Source organism: Capsicum annuum, chromosome 5 (genome assembly GCF_002878395.1).
Source record: "Capsicum annuum cultivar UCD-10X-F1 chromosome 5, UCD10Xv1.1, whole genome shotgun sequence".
In the NCBI taxonomy this organism is placed as follows: domain Eukaryota; kingdom Viridiplantae; phylum Streptophyta; class Magnoliopsida; order Solanales; family Solanaceae; genus Capsicum; species Capsicum annuum.
Window position 1 is genome coordinate 95,487,725 of NC_061115.1, and position 23,604 is coordinate 95,511,328.

The following is a 23,604-nucleotide window of genomic DNA, read 5'->3' on the forward strand; positions in this document are numbered from 1 at the left end:
GCAGGAGAAGTTGGACATATTGACAAGGTCATCCTTATTGCAATCTCAATCAACGGATGGATTGTACTAGATGATTTTCTTCAGCATAGATCTCTTTGTACATATATTGTCAAGATATTAGAAGATATCCTTCCTAATGTATCCTATCTATGGTATGATTATGGATTTGAATTTCGCCTCCATAATTGTTATCGTGTGGCCTACTAGTATCTTTGCCAATTATAAAACGAAGGCTTGCTTCAAGATGGGATCTACACTAAACTCAAAGTAGATCTTCACCAAATTTTGGAAGTATATATTGATGACATTTTTGTTGAACGGTAGGCACTTCATCTAGAAGATATATCACTATAGATTTTCTTTTCTCTGGCCATCATCTCTGTAAAAGACCTTGTGTTAGATCCAGATATTAAAACAAAAGTCTTAGGACTTAAGATAAGTGCTTTTACCAAAAATCCCATAAGCATTCCACTAGTGTCTGAGTATTCTAGAGAATCTGGATGTGAACTGCGAGAATATTATCTTCTCCCATTTATCCAGATTCTTTATCGCCATCCAAGTAAACAAGTTTGGGATCATTGAGAGTAAAGGTGTAAAATCCGATTCCTATGGTTTTCTTTGCCAGTGTACCTGGATCTGACCATTTTTCTAGGATTGGATCATCTATTATCCCATCTTGGTCATTAATAGCTTTGGAGACCTCTAGTTCTTTGGAGTAGTTCATGTATATTGATGGATATTTTTCTTTTGGAGATTCAATTGAGGATTCAAGAGTGTCCTCATTGTATTCTCATGAATCGATAGACTCCTCACTGTTTTTCATGTATCCATTAACTAGAAAGTTATCACCGATGTTAGAGTGTGCATTTGTTTCAAACATACCTTCATTACTTAACGCAACATTAATGGGATCAACATCCTGGATCATTTCATGACATTTCAAATATTCTTCTACTGGACTAAGATTTGTTGTGGTATCCATGGCTTATGGATCAGGAACTGCATCATCATTAATATTAAAGAAATATGGATTTGGGGTGAGGTGATTTGAGTCACTGTCTGGATCACGTTGGGACAACAACCACCTATGATATAGAAGGACATCGTTCAAAAATACATTCCATTCTTTTTTTCTATGACACTTCTATCAATTGGACGACCAAATTTCCATATGGGAAGGTGATTTCATGATATGAGATCATCATGGTCCCTCTGTATATGTCAGATTCTATTTTTCTTTTGGAATGCTTCTTTGTTGCATCAACTTTTCTTTTGAAAGAATGACATCTTTCTTTCTCATGCAAGCTTAGAAATGTCAAACTCCTGGTTATCTTGAGATCCCTGGGATCCTTGGGATAATGAAATAGAATATGTGAGCTTGAAATAAGAGTGGGAAATATATGTCTCATCTTTGGTGAAGAGTATGTGTGGGGCGACATAGGTAACAAATTTGCCTTTGCTATTGAGTTGTGGATTCTCTAGGGTTGAAATCCACAATACTTTATGTGCTTGATTTATTCCTTCAGAGAAGCCATTTTCTTTTGTGTTGATCTAATAGATGGGACAGTGAAGTGCCTTATGGACATATATCATATTGCACGTATTGGATCCTCAGATCCAACTGGCGGATAAGTTTGTCATGCTTAGTAGATACTGGTTCTGCTCTTTTGTTCATTCCTATAACTTTTTTTGCAAACTTTGTTTGTGAGTGAGCAACATTCTTCAAGGTTTGGATGATGTTGGACAACATTTTGTTTGGTTCTAGTGCATAGGATTTTCACATTGCCAATTGAGTGTTGCTTCTGTGTCACTGAGGGGCATCTTTTCTTTGAATGGTATGATGATAGTTTTGGCTGGTATCTTTTTAGAGTGGCTCAGGTTATCCTTTTCAAAGGCTTTGTTTAGTGGGAATTTATTTGATTAATCGGAGCCTATGTAAGAAATCATGAGCGGATTGGTTGCAGGCTACTTATCTTTCTTTTTGGTGACTTTATTTTGTGGTAGACTGGGTGAGGTATCTCCTTGGAATATGTGGCATAAGGAATTTGAATTCCATAGCTGGTGTTTGGAGAAAGGACATTTGCACCACACAGTATATCAACCGTCATGATTGAAGAATTGTATCCAATCATGCTTGTCCATGCAGCTATTGAGGAACGAATATAGGAATTTTGGGTTACAAACTAATGGAAGGTCATCGGATGGTTGGTACATGAGGTAGTTTTTAGAGGCTTTTTTATGTATGAGTGGGAGACATTAATCATGATAGTATTGTCACACCTTCTGGCATAGATTAGGTCTATTAAATAAAATGGTTGAAGAGAGTTGCCTAAATGGCATCTCTGACCTATAGAGCTTCGAGAATCTAAACATTGATCTTCAACGCCTCTAAAAGATACAGATCGTAGTTGACCTACCGCTCATCATACTTCATCCAAGTGGGGATGATCGTTGGTGTAGTTCAATTTTCCCCATTCCTTTGGCCTGATTATTTTTGGAATGCATCTATTTTTCTTGATAATATAGCATTGTGCTTTATAGTATTCATTTTCCTGGGAAAGTATAGACACAGAAAATTTCAAGAGGAGTGAAATTTATGGCTGAGCTTGGACGTCGTGGCCTATGATTCCTACAAGACGATGCAGCATGAAGACCATTGCATTTTAGGAATCTCTAAAGCATCAAATCCAGTATTGTCATGGCTTTAACCACAACATGAATCTCTTTAGAGCTAGTTGGATTTAATCAAAATGCCTGAAGGTATCACACTTGAACTCCATGAGAATATAGCGCTGGTGGCATAGCTACCAGAATAACCATAGGATTTCTTGAGGTAAGTTATTGTATAGTTCAATGAACACATAGCAGTAAGGATATTCTGGGTGTACTTCGAATGACTTCAGTATGGATCTTCTATACTTTTGAAACACTTGAATATTGTAGAAGGTTCTTCTTTCTCAGAGGATGGATAGATAGAAGGAATCTATAAACTGATAAAATAGATCTGGTGGGTAGTCTGTTATTCCTCAATGATGATCCTACCGTGTTAAGCATTAGGATTTGACTAGCTATTTCTAGTTGCCTTCTCCATTGCTAGATATCAGGTAGAGATTATCTGCAAAGATGTTTCCTGATTCTGTATTTATGTGTATGGAGAAGAGGGTGTCCTCTATCGGTTTTTCTTCTAGTGAGAAGCACGATTCAAGGTCATTATCTTTGTTGTGATAGATTCACACATGATCTGCTATTTCTTTAAAGAGGTAGATGGACTCTTTCAACTTCTTGGCTTAATGATAGTTTCTTACAAAGTGATAAGGTTTTCTTTAGATGAAGTAGCTATCATTTTTCTTCTTTTAGTTTGCTGGGTTTCTTCATCTGAAATACCTAGTTATCTTGATCAGCTTAATCTTATTGTCTGGAGGCCTAGGTAGTTTGAATCTCATGAATTGTAGCTTTCTCTGGGATCCTACCTAATGTTATGAGCAGGGGAAATTAGACTTCATAACAGGGTTGTTCCTGCTGTGATAAAGATCAAGAGCCTAATCATTCTGTATGATCAGCTTCAGTACATATCTCTTCTTGCATAGATTGTTTAAGGCCTAGAAGATGGCCTACCTCGTGTAGTTCGTATCTCTGTAGAAGACTTCTTACAGGATTCTAGTATTGACTACAAAGTGTTGAGATATGAGATAAGATTTTTTATCCGTAATCCCAAGTGCATTCCATAAATCATTGAGAATTTCAAAGAATCTGGATGTGCAATCTAGTAGTATCATGTATTGTCCTCTTTCATCCAGATTCTTAATTGTCATGAGAGTTTAGAAGTCTTATGGCAAAGGTAGAATCAGAGGAATGGTTTCCCTCGCCTCTGTTATTGGTTCTTGCCTCCTTTCTGGGACTGGATAAATAGTATTTTCATTTTGATCAATGGTTGATATAGAGACCTCTGGTTCTTTGGAGTTTTTCTTGAACATGGATGGACATTCATCCTTAGGCGGTTAGATTTATGGATGTAGAGCATCTTTATTACCTTTGACATATTCACTAGCAAAGAAATCATCGTTAGCATCAGATGACTATCTACTAATGAAAGGTTATGGTGGGCCATCAATGAAGATGTCCTCGGATATTCCTTTCTCTGCATTGAAACCAGATATGGGAATTTTATTTTAATTGTAATGTAGATCATGAATAGTTTATCTTTAGTTGGGAATTGTGAAACCATGGATTTCTTTGAGGTTTTAGCTGCCCTCTTAGCTTTTCTGGATTCGGGAAATACTTTTGGAAAGTGTCCTCTATCATGGAAGATGAAGCATTTGTGCTTGTCTTGATCTTTCTTTCTAGAGGATTTGGCATCCTTGTTGATCATCAATTCCTTATCCGGTAGTTTTTTATTTCTAGCCTATTTATACAGCATATACCTCTTGTGAGCTAGGCAGACCAATTTTGCTTGAGAACTGAATAGTTAAGTATTCATAAAAGTGGATAGATTTGATTGTTCATCAAATATAGTGTTGCTGACTGAAGTTTCCTTATATTTCTCGGGAGGTTGGGAACTTGTGTGAGGAGATGTCTCTTATGGAATAGGCTTATTATCCTTTGGAACAACTGTACTCGGGTCAACTTTTTTAGAGTTAATCAAGTCAGCAGCCTTGTCATTTTTCTTGAAAAGGCATTATTTCAGACAGACCTATTCATCGTTGTGGGTTACCTCCTAAGGGATCTCCAAGAGATTATCTGAAGTAGTGGAATTTGGGTTACAATTTGAGATCATCATATGTGCTGGATTAACTGACAAATCATTTTTTTCCTGTATTTGTTCTTCAGGTTCCCAATTCTGGGTTACTCTCTAAACGGACGAAACCTCTGGTGACTTATCATGTTGGGTTTCTAAACTTTGGATTTCTAGGACATTAGATCGAACTTCAGGATCTGGATTATGGAACATGGAAGCATATCTCAAGACCATCTTATCAATATTTAATAGAACCTGGCTAGGATACTTTATTTTCTAGACCTGGTTTTGTGCCATCCCAGCTTATGGTACCATGGAACTTTTCTTACCCACCTAGAATCAAACTCTTGTTCATCCTTTGAAGCTAAAGTGAATAGTATGGATGAATGAGGTGGGTAGATGGGAAAAAGTTGGCCTAATCTCTGTTGAAATACGGTGGATACTTGGGCATTTTGTAGTATAGTGCAATCGTATTTTGACTTCTAGATTTGTTCTTTAAGAGAGGCCATTTATTTTTTATATTGGTCAAGAAACTATAGAAATGGGGTCTAGCAGACATTTTTCAGACTGGACGGTCCGCAACTTATCTTCGAGTGCTATGATAAGTATGTCATGTTAGGTGGATGCTTGAGCATATTCTGGTCGGATAACATGTGGCACTTTTGGGGCTCGAATTAGGTTATCCTTTATAGAGTGATGTCTGGTGGGAAAGTATTTATGTCGCCGGATTGAAAAAAGAACGTCATGAGCATCCGAGGGTTGACTTCAGATTGAATAGCCTTTGCATCCTTTCTACTGTAGATTTTACATTCACAATCAGAAGTTCAGATCGAGTAGCCATTGCATTCTTTCTACTGTAGATTTTACAATCACAATCAATTTACCATAGGTAATATCCTGAGAAAGGGCATTTATGCCATATCAGACTACGAACCTCATGATTGAAGTGCCTTATCTAATTACGTTTTTTCATAAAACTAGTGAGAAACCTGAGGATGGTTCTTGTGTCCTTTACATCAAAAAGATCATCACTTGGGTTGTACATGGGGATGTAGAAGGTGGTTCTAGGTGGTTGTTTTTATATAGAGGTGGTCAGAATCATCAATAGGCTTGAGTGGTTGAGGATAGTCTCCCAACTTCTCGTATGTGGTGAACCATAAGGATGGGATAATACTGACCAATTCATCCATAGATATGTTTCTCGAGATCTTAGTATGTTCTGTGGTTCCATCAGTTTCATCTATACTTAAAAATAGAGAGTTGATTCCACTTGGACGAGATAGGTTCATAATATGATTTTGAACTCGCTAGGCTATCTAGCAATGAAGAGTTTCCTGAGTGGAACCTCTAACTTGTAGAGCTTCAAGAATCTGAACATAGATCTTCAATGCCTTCATTTGATGTGGACCAGATAGTGGTATGTTAAAGTTAGGGAACATGGTGACAAAAATTGTACCATCATCTAGGATAATCTTTGATATACCAAAATTTACATGCTTGTACTTGTTGAATCTTCTATTAAGAAGAGAAACATGAGCCACAACAGGCCAACCTTTTTATCCATGATATGTCAACATAATTAATACAACACTAATATGGAGATGAGTAAATCCAAGGCTTTTCCATTGTCGTGAAAATCCTCAGGCATCAGTAGTGATATGAACTATTCCTCTAGAGTCACAAGAATAGGGTACTGGATAAGTGGTGTTGCAGTAACATATTCCTTAACTCCTTTTATCTTTTCTTGGACCATAGAGTTGATTGGTATCTATAGATTGCATATCTTCTTAAAATAAGCTGAGTAAGGGTTTGGTAGAGGTGGGTATGTAGTAGATAGTTGTTGTTTAGATAACAACATATTTACTATATATAGGTCATATTTACAAGATCTCATATCATTGAGATTGGATGACATGTTTTTGTTGGCAAGAGACTTGGAAAGAATAGACATATTTTTGTGATTTTTGGACTATTAAACTCGATTATTTATGCTAAGGATTTTAAAAAGATTAAATAAAATATTCTTGTATTTTGGTGGACAATAAGACTCTTTAGATTAGTTCTAAATATCTAAGGACAAGACACAACAAATATTTGTTCAAAAATCCAATAAATGTAACTGCGACAGGAAAACACTGACTCTGATAATGTAAATACTATGACTCAAATATGTACAAGGCTTTGATAGTAATAACTGGAAAGTAAATACCACCGATCTAAGGCTAACATGTAAAATAAAGTAAAGTAAAAGCTAAACTAAAAATAAAAATGTAAAGATGGATCACGTGTGTGCAATCAAAAAATAGTATGCAAACTCCTGCTTCCTCCCCCCTGAGAGTGGGGATGGCTCTGATACCAAATAGATAGAGAGACAATGGGGCACGAAAGACTAACGACAATAACAACTAGGTGACTAGCAGAAGAGATCCTAACTTTCCAACATAAAAGGTGGTTTCACGACCATGTAGGGGCCAAGCCATATGAAATCAAAGCTTCTGTCAACACCACAAACACAAAAACTAACCTTTTAATCATGGTACGTGATTTCACGTCCATACGGATGGTACACTATATGAAATAAAAGCTCTTAATCGACATACCATAGATTTCTTAAGACTAAGCTACTCATCCACGGATGGATAGTTTTCCTTGGTAACAATGACTTCGCAACCCTTAACGGGATAGCTTACTTTGCCAGTCTTAGAACATATGAAATATTTTTTCTCCTAGGTAAAAGTATGTTCTGTGTATGAAATAAATGGGTCTTACGATGACTCTCGTTGGCTTGTTTCTCTCAAGCGTCTATAGAACAAAAGGTGTGCTAAGGCAGACCTCAAATTTTCATGTTCTTTCTAAGATAATGAATAAAATTAGAAAGCTATAGCGTAGACTAAGAATTTTTTGTTTCATATACATGGAAAGGATTTAGACAACTAAATTGCATAGATGAAACCATCTTCATTTCATATTCATGGAAATTACCTTTGAAGTTCCATGTTGCAATCAAACCAAGTACTCGACAAAGTATTTCCTTACCCCTCAACTCCTACCAAAATTATCGATGTACCGATCCCTTTGGAAGAGAGAAAACAAGAGAAAGAGTTTAGCCAACAAATATCTTTCTTAATAGAAAGAAACTTTACAAGAGGTTTTAGGTAGAGAGAATGATACCTACTAAATAAAGTCCTATGCTTCTTTTTATAGGAGAGAAGGAAGCTCTATAGATAAACTTAAAGTATAGATAAACTTGAAATGAAATATTATATCCCTATCATGTCTTCTATGAGATAGGCTTTATCCATTATGACTAGATAAGCCTTATCTTTTTTAAGAGATAAGCTTTATCTATTATGACTAACCTTATATTTAGCACATACTTCTAATATTTACAACCTAATTTATTCAAACTAGGACCCACTAACATGTGATGGGCAAAATAATACAAAACACACTAATGTTGTTGGCATGTGACAACATGTGCAAGCAGGTGAGTCAGCAGCTTAAATAAAGGTTGATCAAAAACTTGTAGGCTTCTTGAAAGTAGGTTCATAAGCTCCTTACCTTCAAAGTAGCTGAGTCAGCAGCTTTAAGACAAACCTATGTAAAAGGGTAACCTAATGAAGAGGGTTTTCTTAGAAATAAGGGTAAGCCACTAAAAGAGGTAACACACTATGAGGGTAAACTATGTGGCAGTGTTTCCTTGGAGATGAGGGTAACCCACTAGAAAGGGTTACCCACTAGAGAGGGTAGCTTTCTTAATCATGTTATCTGACATTAACTTTCAGGCAACAATATTGGATGAGGCGTTCTTGACCTTCCAAGCTTCTAATCACTGATATGGTGAAGTAACTCCTTCTGCTAGATGATGAATCTTTGAATTCCTATAAGGGAGCTTTTAGTTGTATGCTATTTATGGAGTTGGTGACTTCATCTCTTGTTATTTCATATGGTAGATGATATTCTTTTTTTTGCTTGTCCGACCTTATCCTAGTAGGGATGATCAGCGGTGTAGTTTCACTTTCCCCATTCCTCAGGTAAGATTTCTTTCAGAATGCATCTATTTTGCTAGAAAATAATGTGTGTTCTTCATAGTATTCATCTTCCAAGAAAAGTATATACACGGGAAATTTCTTGAGGAATGAAATTTTCGGCTAAGCTTAGATATCATGGCTTGAGATTCCTATTAGGTAACACAATGCATCATAGGAATTCTTAAAGCATTAAATCTAATATTGATATGGCTTGAACTGTAGCATAAATCTTTTCAGAGTTAGTTAGACTTGATCGAAATGCCTGAAGGAAACAAACTTGAACTCTATAAGAATCTAGTACTAGTGGCACAAATACCAGAATAGCCATAGGACTTCTTGAAGGAAGTCATAGCCTAGTTCTATGAATACATGGATGAAAGGATATTCAGGGTGCTCTCAAAATGGCTTTAGGATGGATCTTCCATATTTTCTGAACACTTGAAGCTCATAGCATGTTTTACTTTCTCTATGGATAGATGGATCGAAGGGATCCACATTAACAGATCTGGAGGATAGTCTATTAGTCTAGTTGATAGAATTCCTATTATGTTGAACATGAGGATTTTACTAGCCAATTTCTAGTTGTCTTCTTTGGTACTGGATATTAGGTAGAGATAATAGGCATAAATGTCGCCTAAATACTCATATATGTTTATAGAGAGGAGGGTGTCCTCCATTGGTTCTTCTTCCAGCATAAAGACCAATTCAAGGTCGTCCTTTTTGCTGAGATATATTCTTGTGTGATAAGCTATATCTCTAAAGAGGTGGATAGCTTTCTTCAACCTTTTGGCTTGAGGATATTTTCTTGCAAAGTGGCCAGACTTTGTGTAGATAAAGCAACTATCATTCTTCGTTTTGTTATTTACTGGGCTCCTCCATCTAAAATGCCTAGTTTGATGGATCACCCTGAACTGGTCATCAGGAGGCCTTGGCAGTTTGAACTTCATGAATAAGAGCTGCCTTCTCAATATCGTGTAGTGTGAGCAGAAGCAGTTGGACTTCTTTATGAGGTTATCTTTGTTGGAGGCTCAATTGGAGTCTGGATTATTCTGGATGATCTGCTTTAGTATAGACCTTTTTGTGCATATACTGTCTAGAGCTTTAAAGATGGTCTACCGGATATAGTCTGTCTATGGTATGGTTATGGATTTAAACTTTTCCTCTACAATAGTTATTGGGTGACCTACTAGCATCTTTGGAAGTGATGATTCGAAGTCTTGCTTCAGTTTGGGGTCTTTACCCTGTTAAAAGTAGATATCTGCCATCTTATAAAAGTGGATATCGATGATATCTCTATAAAACAATAGGCACTACATCTGGAAGAGCTATTGCTGGAGCTTTTCCTGTCTCTGCACTGTGTCTCCACATAAGACCTCTAGTAAGATCATGATGTTGAAGGAAAAGACTTGGGACATCAGATAAGTGTTCTTATTGGAAATCTCAAGAGCATTCCACCAGTATTTGAGTATTTTGGATAATCTATATTTGAACCCTGAGAGTATCATGTATTTCTCCCTTTCAGATGGATTCTTTAATGCCATCCAAGTGTTGAAGTCCTAGATATTTTGGGGCCACGCTAAAATCTTGATGTCGTCAAGAGTGAAGGTGTGAAATCAAGTTCCCATGGTTTTTGTTACTATTGTACCTGGATATTGCATTCTTTATAGGATTGGATAATCCATTATCCCGTTATCATCATCGACAACTTCTGAGACTTTCAATTCCTCGGAGTTGTTCATGTATATTGTTGCATAGTCTTCTTTTAGAGATTCAATTGAGGATTCTGGAATGTCTTCAACATATTCTCATGAATCGTGATCTGAGGTGGTTTTATACACTTTGGTATTATTATTCTAGCTTATTTCACCTTGTTTTGAGAGAAATTCGGGTGCTTAACCTATTAATATTGATATAAATAAGCATTTTACTATCCAAGTACATGATTACAATGTTCAAATTATTTTTCAAACAAGTTTGTCCTTAACTGAGTAATTTAGAGTTCAACCCAAAAAACTAGTTTTACTAGCTTGAGCTAGGTGTGTGTCTAGTTGGTCTCAGTGGATTCTAATGTGTTTAATTTATTTCAAATATTTTAATGATTTAATTATGTGTTTAATAACTTATTTGTAATGTGCAAAGTTTAATTTAATTAAGTCTAGAGTTGAAATAATAAGTGAAAGATCATTGCGAATTTGCCTTATCTTAGCTCTTGTTTTGATTTGTCGTTAAAAATAGTGTGTTGTTTTGATATTTAATATGTGGTGTGTGAAATTGTAGGAGACTTTGTGAATTAAATACGATGATATGTTGATGAATTAAAGGCCGACAATTCGTTAAAAATACACTACAAAAGACACGGGTAAAAGATAGGACGTTCTACACTTCCAAAATTTTGAAAGCAAATTCCAGTTAGACTGCGCGAAGAGGACGCATCGCATCAATTTTCCAAATCTAACCAGTCCAGCAACGCGTTACAAAAAGCGTCGCGTCGAGGATCAATACTTCAAAATTAAAAGCAGCCGATAACTTGTCCCATTACAATTAAAAACGCATTGCACGCAGTTTAAGAGGACTTATGGCAATCACATCATGGGAATCTTTTAAAAGTTTTGTCATTTCCTTAATCTACTTGGATTAGGAATGATATATTATTTATACAGGCCTGGACACGTCATTAAGGAGGTGGACAACAATATAAAAAGAAGAAATTTGGTCATTACCTGGGGGACGAAAAACAATACGGCTGGACACAGTTTTGAGTTTTTTAACGGAGGCGGCTACACACTTTATTAAGTTTTAATTTTATTTTTAGTCTTTAATTTTTCATATCATGTATTCAATTACTTGGATCGTGATTATGAATATTAGTGGCTAAAAATTCCCTCTCCGGAGTTATAACCAAGAACATGGACACTATTATTTTGGATTAAATTCGTTAATTTTGCTTATCATATTTGGTTGTTTGTTTATTTTTGATTTAATTATTTTATGGATTGATCACCCTTAAAATACATACATTTTCGACCTTTTGATCTTAGGAGAGAGAATAGGGAGATAGAACATGAGAATAAACAAAGTTTAGGTTTTTATTCTTTTATAAAATAAAGAATTAAACCTAGTGTCTAGGCTGATATACATACATGCCTTACTTGATTCATATGTTGGATGATAGCTTTAATTAACTTAATTGAATTATTACATCCCTGTCCAACGATGTAGTTGTAATGTCCAAATTAGGTAAAAGAGTATAGGTTGGGAAACCATGATCATGCAATTAACCCTAAGAATCAACAACTAAGATAAACAAATTAACGGATGAAATTCAATAACATAATATAATTGTTCGGAGTGCTATAACCCTGGGATTTTCTCCGTTGATTGTTTCAAGAATTTTAATTTTTTGCATTATTTATTTTATTTTTAATGTACAAAATAATTCAAAATTATATTTTTCTTTACTTTTGCACTAAATTAATCTAGACAGTGAACTAAAATTGAATTGCTGCCAAATCAAATCTCTGTGGAATCGATATTCGACTTTCTTGAAGGACACTATGTTACTTGGTAGACCACGTACACTTGCGTGTGCACTTGGGCACTGTCAAGTTTTTGGTGCCGTTGCCGGTTACTTGTATTTTAGTAATTATTTATTTTAGTTTTACTTTTATATTTATTTGATGTTTTTACGCTTAGTCTTGTTTTTGTGATTTGCAGGAAACAGGTTAAAATGAAAATAAGCTGGCAAGGGATCGGGCGTTGGTTGAACCAAACTCGGAACCCGAGCATCTTGAGCATCAATGTAGGAGAGAAGCAATCCTTCTCCCAAGAATTCCGCAAATTCGAGAAGACCAAGAACATATTGTTCCTATGGCTGAACAATACGTAGTTGGTAGTAAAGTTAGGGAAGTGGTAGTCCCACTTCCAATTAACTTGACTTCCCCAATTTAAAGACCGACAGCTGGGGGGAATTTCGAGTTGAAACACAATATGGTGAAGCTTCATATTAGAAGTGGACAATTTACAGGGCTTTCACATGAGGATCCACAAGTCCACTTGCAAAATTTCATTGAGCTTACTGATAGTGTTTCCCTATTTTCTATTGAGGGAAGCAAAAAGATGGTTGAATATGGAGACGGCGAGTTCAATCACAACATAGGAGAACTTAGCCAGAAAGTTCCTCATCATATTCTTTCCATCAGGCAAGACTGCGAGACTTCGCAGTGAGATAGTGAGCTTCAAACAGAAGCCTGATGAAAACTATTATTATGCTTAGGAATGCTTCAAGGCTCTTCTTCAAGATTGTCCACGTCACCAACAGTTTAATGAGGTACTTGCTCATATTTTTGTAGAAGCTCTTGATCACAATATAAAAATTTTACTAGATTCAGCCGCAGGTGGTTAAGCGTTAGAGCTAACTTGAGTTGTATGAATTGTTAAATTTCATAGCATAAGGAAATCTAAAATGGCATTCAGATTCTAGAAGTTCCATAAAAAAATTACTGGTGTGTTAGAGGTGGACCAATTCACAGCTCTATCATCATAGGTTTCTGCATTACAGAATTTGATTAACACAATATTCAATAGCATGAAGTTGGGAGCAATACTAGCTGCAGGTGCAGTCAATGCCAACCAACAAGCTATAGGTTGGTGTGAGGTATGTAGAAATAGTGGTCATACGGGTACCATGTGTATTTCAAATCTAGAATCTATGATATATGTACGCAATGCTCTAAGGACAAATTATGGTAATACCTACTACATAAAGTGGCAAACTCATCTACTAAATCAGTCATGGAATGCTCCATAGCCATAGGCCCAATCGAATCAGTCTACAAGAAATATTGAAGAGATGATGAAATAACTCGTAGCTGGGCAAGCATAATTGATTGTAGATATGAACAGTCAAAGGGTGGAATTATAATATTAGAAGGTGGTATAGAGACATTTAGAGTTGCAGGTTAGGCAGATACAACAAGAATTAAATACCAAACTATAAGGTAGTTTGCCTGCTGATATAGAAAATCTAAAATAAGTTATGGCAATTACCTTGAGGAGTGGTAAAGAGCTTTAAAGAGAACCTCCCAAGGCAACAAAGGAGGTAGATGCTGAGGTAGAGACCCAACAGGTAAATGAAAAAGTAGCTGAAAATTCAAGAAAGTTTGAGTACTTGAATGAAAATATTGATGAACCATAGAAGATGAAGACGCTGCTATTTTCCTTCCCTCAAAGAACATAAAAGCAAAGGAGGATGGATTGTTTAAAAATTTCATTTACACATTCAAAGAGTTAAATATAAATTTACCTTTGCTAGATATTTTGCAGAGTACGACTAAGTATGCAAAGTATTTGCGAGATGTGGTGGCGAAGAAGGTGAAATTGCAAGATGTGGGAGCCATAACACTCACTGGGGAATGTAGCATTTTTATGACACAAAAAATCCCCAAGAAATTTAAAGATCAAGGGAAGTTTGCCATCCCTATTCAAATTGGGACAAAAGAGGTCCATGCATTGAGTGATTTAGGGGTAAGTATAAACTTAATTCCCCTATCTCTATTTGAAAAAATTAGGCTTGTGGAAGCCGAGATCGGCCACTATGTTTTACAGCAAGCAGACGACTCCATGGCATATCCGAAAGGAATAATTGAGGATGTACTCATAAAGGTTGGTAAATTTTTTTATTCCTATTGACTTTTTTGTTATTGATTTTGTGGCAGACGAATATGTACCAATTATTATATGGCGTTCATTCTTAACGTTCGGAGGGGATTTGATTAATATTACAGAAGACACGCTCAAGATGAGGTTAGATGATCAAGAGGTGGTATTTGATGTTTACAAGGCTTCCATTAAAAATCACTTATATAAAGATTTATGCATGATCAATGTGTTTGAAATGGATAAGTGTGGGGTGCCTAAGCCACTAAAGACCTCTTTCGACTACCTAATTGAGCGGTCTAATATGAAACCACCAATTCCCAAAATGTTAAAAGGTAAAAGAGGTCAGAAATGAATGAAAAAATAGATCCCAAAAGGGAGTAAAAAGGGGTAGGAATATGGTTAAGTTGATATGGCTCGTGCCGCGACACTAAATTAGGCACTTCTTGGGAGGCAACTCAAGTTAATTAGGTATGATTTCTTTTCAGTTTTAAGTATTTATTTCACATAATTTTTGTTTTTGGTTGATTCACAGGGTAATGGAAAGTCTGAGTACCATAAACTTGATCTTGAAGCATGATAAAGAATGAATGTGGGGTCCCATGGATCTCCTTTATGTATAAAGATACAACTAGCTAGGCCTAGAGGCCTCAGGGAGTATTTCTATCTTTTATACTTTTAAATTCACTTTGGTTACAAAGTAGATTTTTAAGTGTGGGGTATGGAAATGTACCGACCTGATTTGTTGAACCGGAATGCTACGTACTGCTCATGACCCCGAAGGACCACATGCTAACCCATAATTGATATCTGTACCTGTATACTGCATAAGATGCCTTAATAATGCAGAAACATGCACTGGAAGGCCTTAAGGTTCAATACTGAACATAACTGAAAGATATAACATCTATGTGGGGTACTAGAATATCTAAAACAAAACTGAAAATACTGAAATCTAAACATGATAGTCTGTATCTTGTCTGCACCTAATCTGAAATCCTCTACTGTCTGAAGAATCTGAAAAAGAAGTTGATGGGACTTGTCCCTAACTAACTCCAACTAATAATATAATCAATGAGATAATGGAAAATCATTATGTCCTCGAAGGATGAGGACTCACTTCTACTCTGACTGTTGAAATTTGAATCTACTGCTGATATGGAACTCGTGTCTCTGAACCTATGGTGTAACATAAAAAGAAAGAACCATATCACGAATGCATCAGTACATATGTACCGAGTATACATGTGAGGTAAGCTAAATGCAGGGGTTCACATGCATGCTAATGCTAGCTGGCTGTCTAACATGAACGTAAGAATGCATACATAATTACGTAACTGTAACTGACAATGTGATATTGCGATTACTGAATCTGAATGTAGATAACATGATATAAATGATAATATTAATGTCTATATCTGAATATAACTGATAACATGGGTGACTGTAGATGACAGTCCTGAATCTGATGCAACTATCTAAGTTTTATACTGTAACTGAGTTGACTGTATCTGACAGTCCTGAAATTTGAAAAAATATCTGAGTTCTATTACTGAGACTGATTGACTGTATCTGACAGTCCTGATTTTGTAACATGAAACTGTGGGAAGTAGTATTTAACCGATATGCTCCACATATGCTATTTTAGCTAAGCTGTGGTCTAATCTCTGCCCTGGTAGGAAGGGTGTTAATATCGTGCTATTGGTAAGGAAAATATGTGAGTAACCCTCATATAACTAGTAACTCTAGTGAGAATAGTGGGAACCCTCACATAACAGGTTAAGCCACCTCATCTATCCTCATATAATAGGCTATGATGTCTCAACCTATACTGGCTACATAGTTCTGGAATGCAAGGATTTCTTCTAGGAATCACACACTCATATAACAGGTGAGTTCCCATCCTTGGTTTCACTCGTTGCTAATTCCTACTCCCATATGAACAGACACTGAACATGATTTATTGAACTAAACTGAGCATGGACTGAGTTACTGAATTTTTGTGGCTGATGGGATACTACTGATATCTGACAACTAACTGAGTCATGAGATCATGGAGATTTTTCCTGAGTCATAAGACTATCTGAAGTCTAAGAGTTCATAGCTTGACTGAGAGTATCGTGAAAACATGACATGGCTCTAGGCACACAACTAATATTTTGGGTACAAGTACCCCCGAAACTCGATTGAAGGAAACTGACATAGCATGATTTACTTGAAGACTTGATTATCATCATAATACATACTACCCTCATAGGAGCATTTCATTAAATTGTAATAGGAATGATCTTGTACATACATGGGGATTTCATGATATCATGCTATTTAGACAATATTCCTTCATCTAGGTATTTAATCAAACATATGACAGGCATGGTACATGTAAACATCATTATTCAATTCTAATTTCATCATTCAATGCTTTAAATCTTAGGGTTGCACGAATCTATGGCTATAGTAACAAAACCCACATAGAAACTATCAACAATTATGGAGTAGAATCCAATTTCACATTTATCAAACATGAACATGAGCAGCCAAAACATGAAAACATATGGAAAATCCATAACTTAACATTAGAAAAGAGATTCTTGAACTTCATGGATGAAAGGAGTCCATGAATGAACATTATGCATACCTTAGATCATGATTTCTTACAGATTAATGGTGAAAGCTTTCTGAATTTGAATCCCCAATAGAAACCCTAGCTTGTTCTTGAGATAAACTTTAGAGAAACTAATATGTTTTAGGTGAAAAGCGGCTGAATCACGTATTAAAGGGATTATATAGGGGTAGGAAGTTGACCCTTTTAACCTTGGACACGTCATTAAACTTTCAATAAAATTTCCTGAGTTGGGCCTTTGACGCGATGCGGCGTTATCGTGCCGTGTCAATGGAAATTGATAATTCGAAAACTGTACGGTGGAGTGATGCAGAGCTATCACATTTCCAACTTTTCTACGACCTGAAAGTTTGGTGCGACGCGCCAGTATCACGGAGAAACACTAGAATTTGACAATTTCCATTTGAGTTATCTCCGCGACGCACTGAAGACTCAGGTCAAACACTGTCTCACTAAAGAGGCTCTAACTCTTTTCCCAGGTGTTGGATTTGGGCAAATTATATATGGAAGAAACATATGTTAAGAAAGAATTCTTATTTCAAAGAAAGTTCTAACATCCCTGAGATGATTTTCAAGCTAAGAAAAAGGCACGGGTATTACAATATCTCCCCCTTGAGAACATTCATCCTTGAATGAGACTGAATGAGAGGGGAAACAATGAGCTGAACATGAATAACTAGAACATGATCTCATGATGGACATGACTGACAAGATGAACATAACATACTAAACATGCATAGCTGATGCATGCGCAACTAATTTATAAATGCATAACTGAAAGTTATGAAGAACTAAGTTTTCTCACAATGAGAATGCTTGTCTGATGCATAGCTATATAACTGATCTGATACATGAATGCATGACTAAATATGCAGTGGTACTTGATTCCAAGCTTATCATGGGAACATGAGAACGAGACTGAATACTAAATTAGTAATGTACACTAATCACGAAACTAAGTAAGCTTAAGGAAAACTGTTACCTTGAGATTGATCTGAGTTGGCAGGGAAAAGGTAAGGGTACTTGGTATGTATATCTGCTTCTGCTTCCCAAGTATCTCCCTCGACGGACTGATTTTTCCAACAAACTTTAACTAGAGGTACTTCTTTGTTCCTTAATCTACGAGTCTGATAGTTTAAGATTTCAATTGGAATCTCTTCATAAGAGAGGCTATTCTGAACATCTATGCTCTGAATAGGGACTGTGACTGATGGGTCACCTATACACTTCTTGAGCAAAGAGACATGAAAGATTGGATGAACTGAGGCTAAATCCAAAGGAAATTCGAGCTCATAAGCTACCTTTCTAAAACGACTAACAATCTTGAAGGGGCCGGCATATCGGGGATTGAGCATTCCCTTCTTGCCAAATCTCTTTGCTCCCTTCATAGGAGAGGTTTTGAGGTACACATTGTCACTAATCTCAATCTCGAGATCCTTTCTATAAACATCTACATAAGACATCTGTCGGCTCTGAGAAGCTCAGAGTCTTTCTCTAATTAACTAAACTTTCTCTAAGGCGTCGAATACTAAGTCAAGCCCTATAACTGAGACCTCACTAACTTTGAACCAACCAATCAGAGATCTACATGTCCTACCATAGAGATCTTCAAATGGATCCATCTAAATACTGGAATTATAGTTGTTGTTGTATGAAAACTCAATCAAAGGCAAGTGGTCATCCCAACTTCTCTCTTTGAATAATTAGATTGCAAACGCCATGAATTGAGAAACATTCTCTTCTATTTATAGTAGTATAATGATTAGGATATAATTTTGATTGGGCTTGGTGTCCGGATAGGTATATAGTTCACCTGCACGGTTTTTCACACTAACAAACAAAAATGCATAGGATAGTACATTTGTATGTTATCATGAAGACCCAGGGACCTGGTCCTTTGTTGTCAGCCGATCATCATCAAAATAAGATATAGCAATTTTCTCCTTTTTTGATGATGACAAACCAACCATCGATTTTTTATCGTGAAAGTTCATTTGTATTATTCAATCAAAGTGATCACCATAATTGTCTATGAATGTTCCCCCTATCACTAAGCACTATGCATCCCTTATCACCATGCAACAACATGCTTCCCTAACATTCTTCCCCCTGTTACTATGCACCATCTTTACCAAATATTCAACACATAATTCATCTTTCCCCTGTCAATATACCTATATTTCAATATATAATTGGTACTTGGTCCCTACCATATGAATTCAGTAGTATTCCCCCTTTTGGTATCATTGAAAGGTAAGAACAATAAACCAAGAGTAAATAAGCACAAGTTAGTTAACTCATTGCCATTAGGCCAACACCAACCTAAAGAACTACTTAAAAAGTAAAAAATAGACTGATGAAACACATAAACAAGGATTCATTCATATGTAAATGTAAGTATCATTTCAGTGCAAGATTTAAATGTTCCAAAGAAAAACCACAGAAATCAACCAAATTTAAATAGGTGAAGGACTTGGGAAGAGGGTTTGGAGAAGTAGGTCCATCCTATTGCTTTTTGAAGCATGACAGAGTAGTAATTACTTGGTTAGCTACTTTATCTATACATTCAAGCTAAGAACCTCATCAATTAGAGTTAAACCTATCCTATTTAGTTCAACATTCTTATTTCTAAGATCTTAAGAGGTCCTTGGATCCTTATTAGAAGGATATTGAAATTTCATTTTCAATTTGCTAATATTTGCATCCTTAGCAGTTGTGTTAAGCTTCAATTCCTCAATTTGTTTCATGAGCTCCTCATGAGAAATGGTTTTTATTTTCCTTTCAGCACACTCAGTTTTGATCAGAGTTTTCATACCAAATGGTTTTATCACAGTTCTAGGAGTTCCATTTTCATAGACAATACCAAAATAATCAATCACTCTGCTTAACCAGTATCCATAAAGAAAGCTATGTTTTCCATTGTTTCAATGAACAACTTTATGTATGTGCTCCATCATCAAAGAAAGTCAATTAATAAACTCATAACACCTAAGACACTCCATCATACGCAAATCAACAGATGAAGGAATGTTTCTCTTTCATGATCTTGGAAGAATTACTTTGCTAAGAAAATCAAAGACTAATTGTAAGTCACTCTTGAGTGATTTCCTCTTTACCGACGAAAGAGATTTTCCTTTATCCTTTGATGCATTTGCCATAAACTCTATTTAGGGCTGTTGATTTGAGACATTCATTACACCACTGATAGGAATATCCAGATTTCTCCAAAGTAATATAACATTAAGATTTGGCTTCTTCTCTTGAGCTACAACAATCATCATCAGTCTGTCATCAAAAAAATCCAATGTGGAATAGAATTCCCTGACTACCTTATCAAAGACTATATATATGAGTACTTCCATAAGATGAAGCCATCTCTAATGTTTATTAAGCTCAACTAATTCCATCATACCTGGTTTTGTTAATGCACTTGAGTTAAGATCCTCTCATTTAGTAAATTTTGATTTCTAAAAAACCCGTTTCGTGCTTCTTTAGATACATACTTTCCTTCTTTCTACAATTTCCCTATTTAGAAACATTTATAGGTTTTTCTTTTGTCATTTTCCTCTTCTTAGGACCAGGTCCTTCAGAAGTCTGTTGCTTCTTAGTAAAACTTCTAGACTTCTTTTCAGAGATTCTTGTTATTTTACTGACATCTTATTCGTTAGTTTCAAACACACTCTTTGTTAGGATATTTGATAGCAACATGAGATTTTCAGCAACCTAGACATTATTTTTCAATATATTACAAGAAAGGTTATGAATCTTTAAGGATGAATCTTCCTCAACGAGTCGAGTAAAGAATGAGTTTGGCTTTAGAAGGTTTAGAGAAGAAAGGAATTTTTCAGGAAGTTCTGAGAGATGATTTTTATATATACTAAGTTTAGAGTCCTTTAATGGACAATAGAATGAGGAATTAGCAGCTATGTGGAAATCCTTATTACAAGGGGGATATTTGTGGCTATATTTTTCTTTTGTTAAGAGAGCATTGAGGCACAACAAAATTTTAGGGAATAAATAAGCACAAGGAAGTTCATTTTGAAAGAATGAGATGTGATTTATTTTAATTTTAGGATGAATTATCTTTCTTTTTAGGATAAGACCAATTTTTGAAATAGAGAGAGAAGATGCGGCCTTTTTTGACTGAAAAATGCACATTCATGATACTAACCTGAGAGATAGGACTAGGACTCTCTCTTTCTTAACTAAATCCTCAAATTTGTGTTTGTCTCAACTATTTTCTTCTAAATTTATTCCTACAGGTGTATACCTACAAATGTATGGTACTGAGTTAGACCAAAAAGTACATAGTTTATCAAGGATACCTATCTCCTAATCATAGACAATTTTTAGGAAAAAAACTTATTCATCTAGTAGGTCAGGTTATTTTAATCAGCCCCAGCCCCAACCTGTTCTTCGTAAATTATTCCTTATGAAGAGCCTTAGTAAGGATGTCTGCTATTTTATCTTCAGTCTTGAAAAACTTCATGCAAATTGCTTTTTTCTCAATATTATCTCACAGAAAATAATGTCTCACATAGATATGCTTGGTCCTCTTATGCTGTATCGGATCTTAGCCATGTTAGGAGCACTTTTTTGTCACACATCAGAGGGATAATGTATGAGACAATCCCAAAATCCTTCAATTTTCATTTGATCCATATCATCTTAGCATAACAAGAAGCTGCAGACACATGCTTAGTTTCAATAATAGTTAAAGAAATTGATTTTTGCTTCTTAGAACCCAAGGAAATTAAGGAAGATCCCAAAATATGATCCATTACTGTGGAATTTTTTCTATCCACCAAGTATCCATCATAATCAGTATCAGCATAGCATATCAGATCAATATTGTCTCCAGATAGATAGTATAGGACAAGGTCCCCGATCCCTTTTAGATACCTACAAATTGTCTTTACAACTTTTAAATGAGAGTCCTTTAGGCAACCTTGAAATCTATCACACATTCCCATACTAAATATGATGTCTAGCCTACTTATTATGAGATAAAGTAAGGATCCAATAATATCTCTATACACGGTCTCAATAACTGAGGGTAATAATTCCTCATTATCCATCTTTGAACTAGTTCCAACTGGAGTTTCAATTAGTTTGGTATCTTTAATATTGTATTTCTTCAGTAGCTCTTTCTTTTACGTCTCTTTACAAATCATTGTCCCTTGAGAAGTTTTCTAGATCTGAACGCTTAGAAATAAACATAATTCACCCATCATGCTCATTTCAAATTCACTACCTATTAGCTTTGCACACTCCTAACAAAGAGATTCAAAAGTAGCTCCAAAGATTATATCATCAACATATATCTCCACAAGTAGTAAGTTGTTACTCTAGACTTTAGAAAGGGAATATTATAATTTCCCCTCATTTAAAGCCATTTTCCAAAAGAAACTTTAAAAGTCTCTCATACCAAGCCCTTGGTGCTTGCTTAAAACCATAGAGAGTTTTGTCAAATTTAAGCTCATGATAAGGAAAATCTACATCTTCAAAACCTAGAGGTTTCTTAACATAGACTTCTTCTTTCAAGTGCTCATTTAGAGAACTTTTTGTCAGCCATTTAGAAGCGTTTGAACCCAATGTAGGCAGCAAATTCTATAAGAATTCTGATAGCCTCTATCCTTGCTACATAGGAAAATTCCTCATCATACTCAAATACTTCTTCCTGACTATAACCTTAAAATACCAGCCTTTCTTTATTTCTATTAATATATCCATGCTCATCCTTCTTATTTCTCTATACCTATTTGGTCCCAATAATTATTTTGTCAACAGGTCTAGGGACCAGGTGCCAGACTTTAATTCTTTCAAATTAATAAAGCTCCTCCTGCATTACATTGATGTAGTCAATATCAATCAAAGATTGTTTCATATTTCTTGGCTAAATTTAGGATAAGAATGCCGATAACACCATGAAATTTCTAGCTTGATCTCTTGTTTTGCATTCTAGAGTTTAATGTTATGGTCAGTTTCTTAATTGAGTAATAAGATTTGTGTCTCTAGGTTGACCTTTTGAGATGAGTTCTATTGGGACCAGGTCCTTGAGGATTTTGATTGAACCCTTTTTGATGTTCCTCAACTAGAACAAGGGTCTGTAACTAAGATCATTGATCACTATCTCCTTCATCATTCTCTTCAGCCTTATTTAGTCCTTGACCATCATCTTCAGTAGTATCATACCTTTGAGCAGAAATAAGTTCTTCAATGTTAGAATCTTCATGATCACCTAGATTCATTAGCTTTCCTAACTCATCGAAGACCACATGCATACTTTTTTCAACACAACGAGTTCTCAAAGAACTTTGTAGGCTTTGCTTGTTGAGGAATATCCCACAAATACTACTTTATCATTTTTTGAGTCTAAATTTCCTACATCATTCTTCCCATTATTTAGAACAAAGAGTTTGCACCCAAAAGGTCTAAAGTGTCAAGCTTAGGCTTTCTATTGAACACAAGCTCATATGGGGTCATGATCAGGAATGATCTAATCAAGCACCTATTTTTCAAATAGCAAAAATATTTATATCTTCATACAAAAAGGTCTT

The 23,604-nt window shown here is 35.6% G+C and overlaps 1 non-coding gene across 1 annotated transcript; it reads right to left on the minus strand.

Annotated features, from left to right (window-relative positions):
• Window positions 1-12,976: 12,976 nt before the first annotated feature.
• LOC124899105 lies at window positions 12,977-13,087 on the minus strand. Its single transcript, XR_007056242.1, has one exon. It is a non-coding gene; the product is annotated as a small nucleolar RNA R71 (small nucleolar RNA).
• Window positions 13,088-23,604: the final 10,517 nt, after the last annotated feature.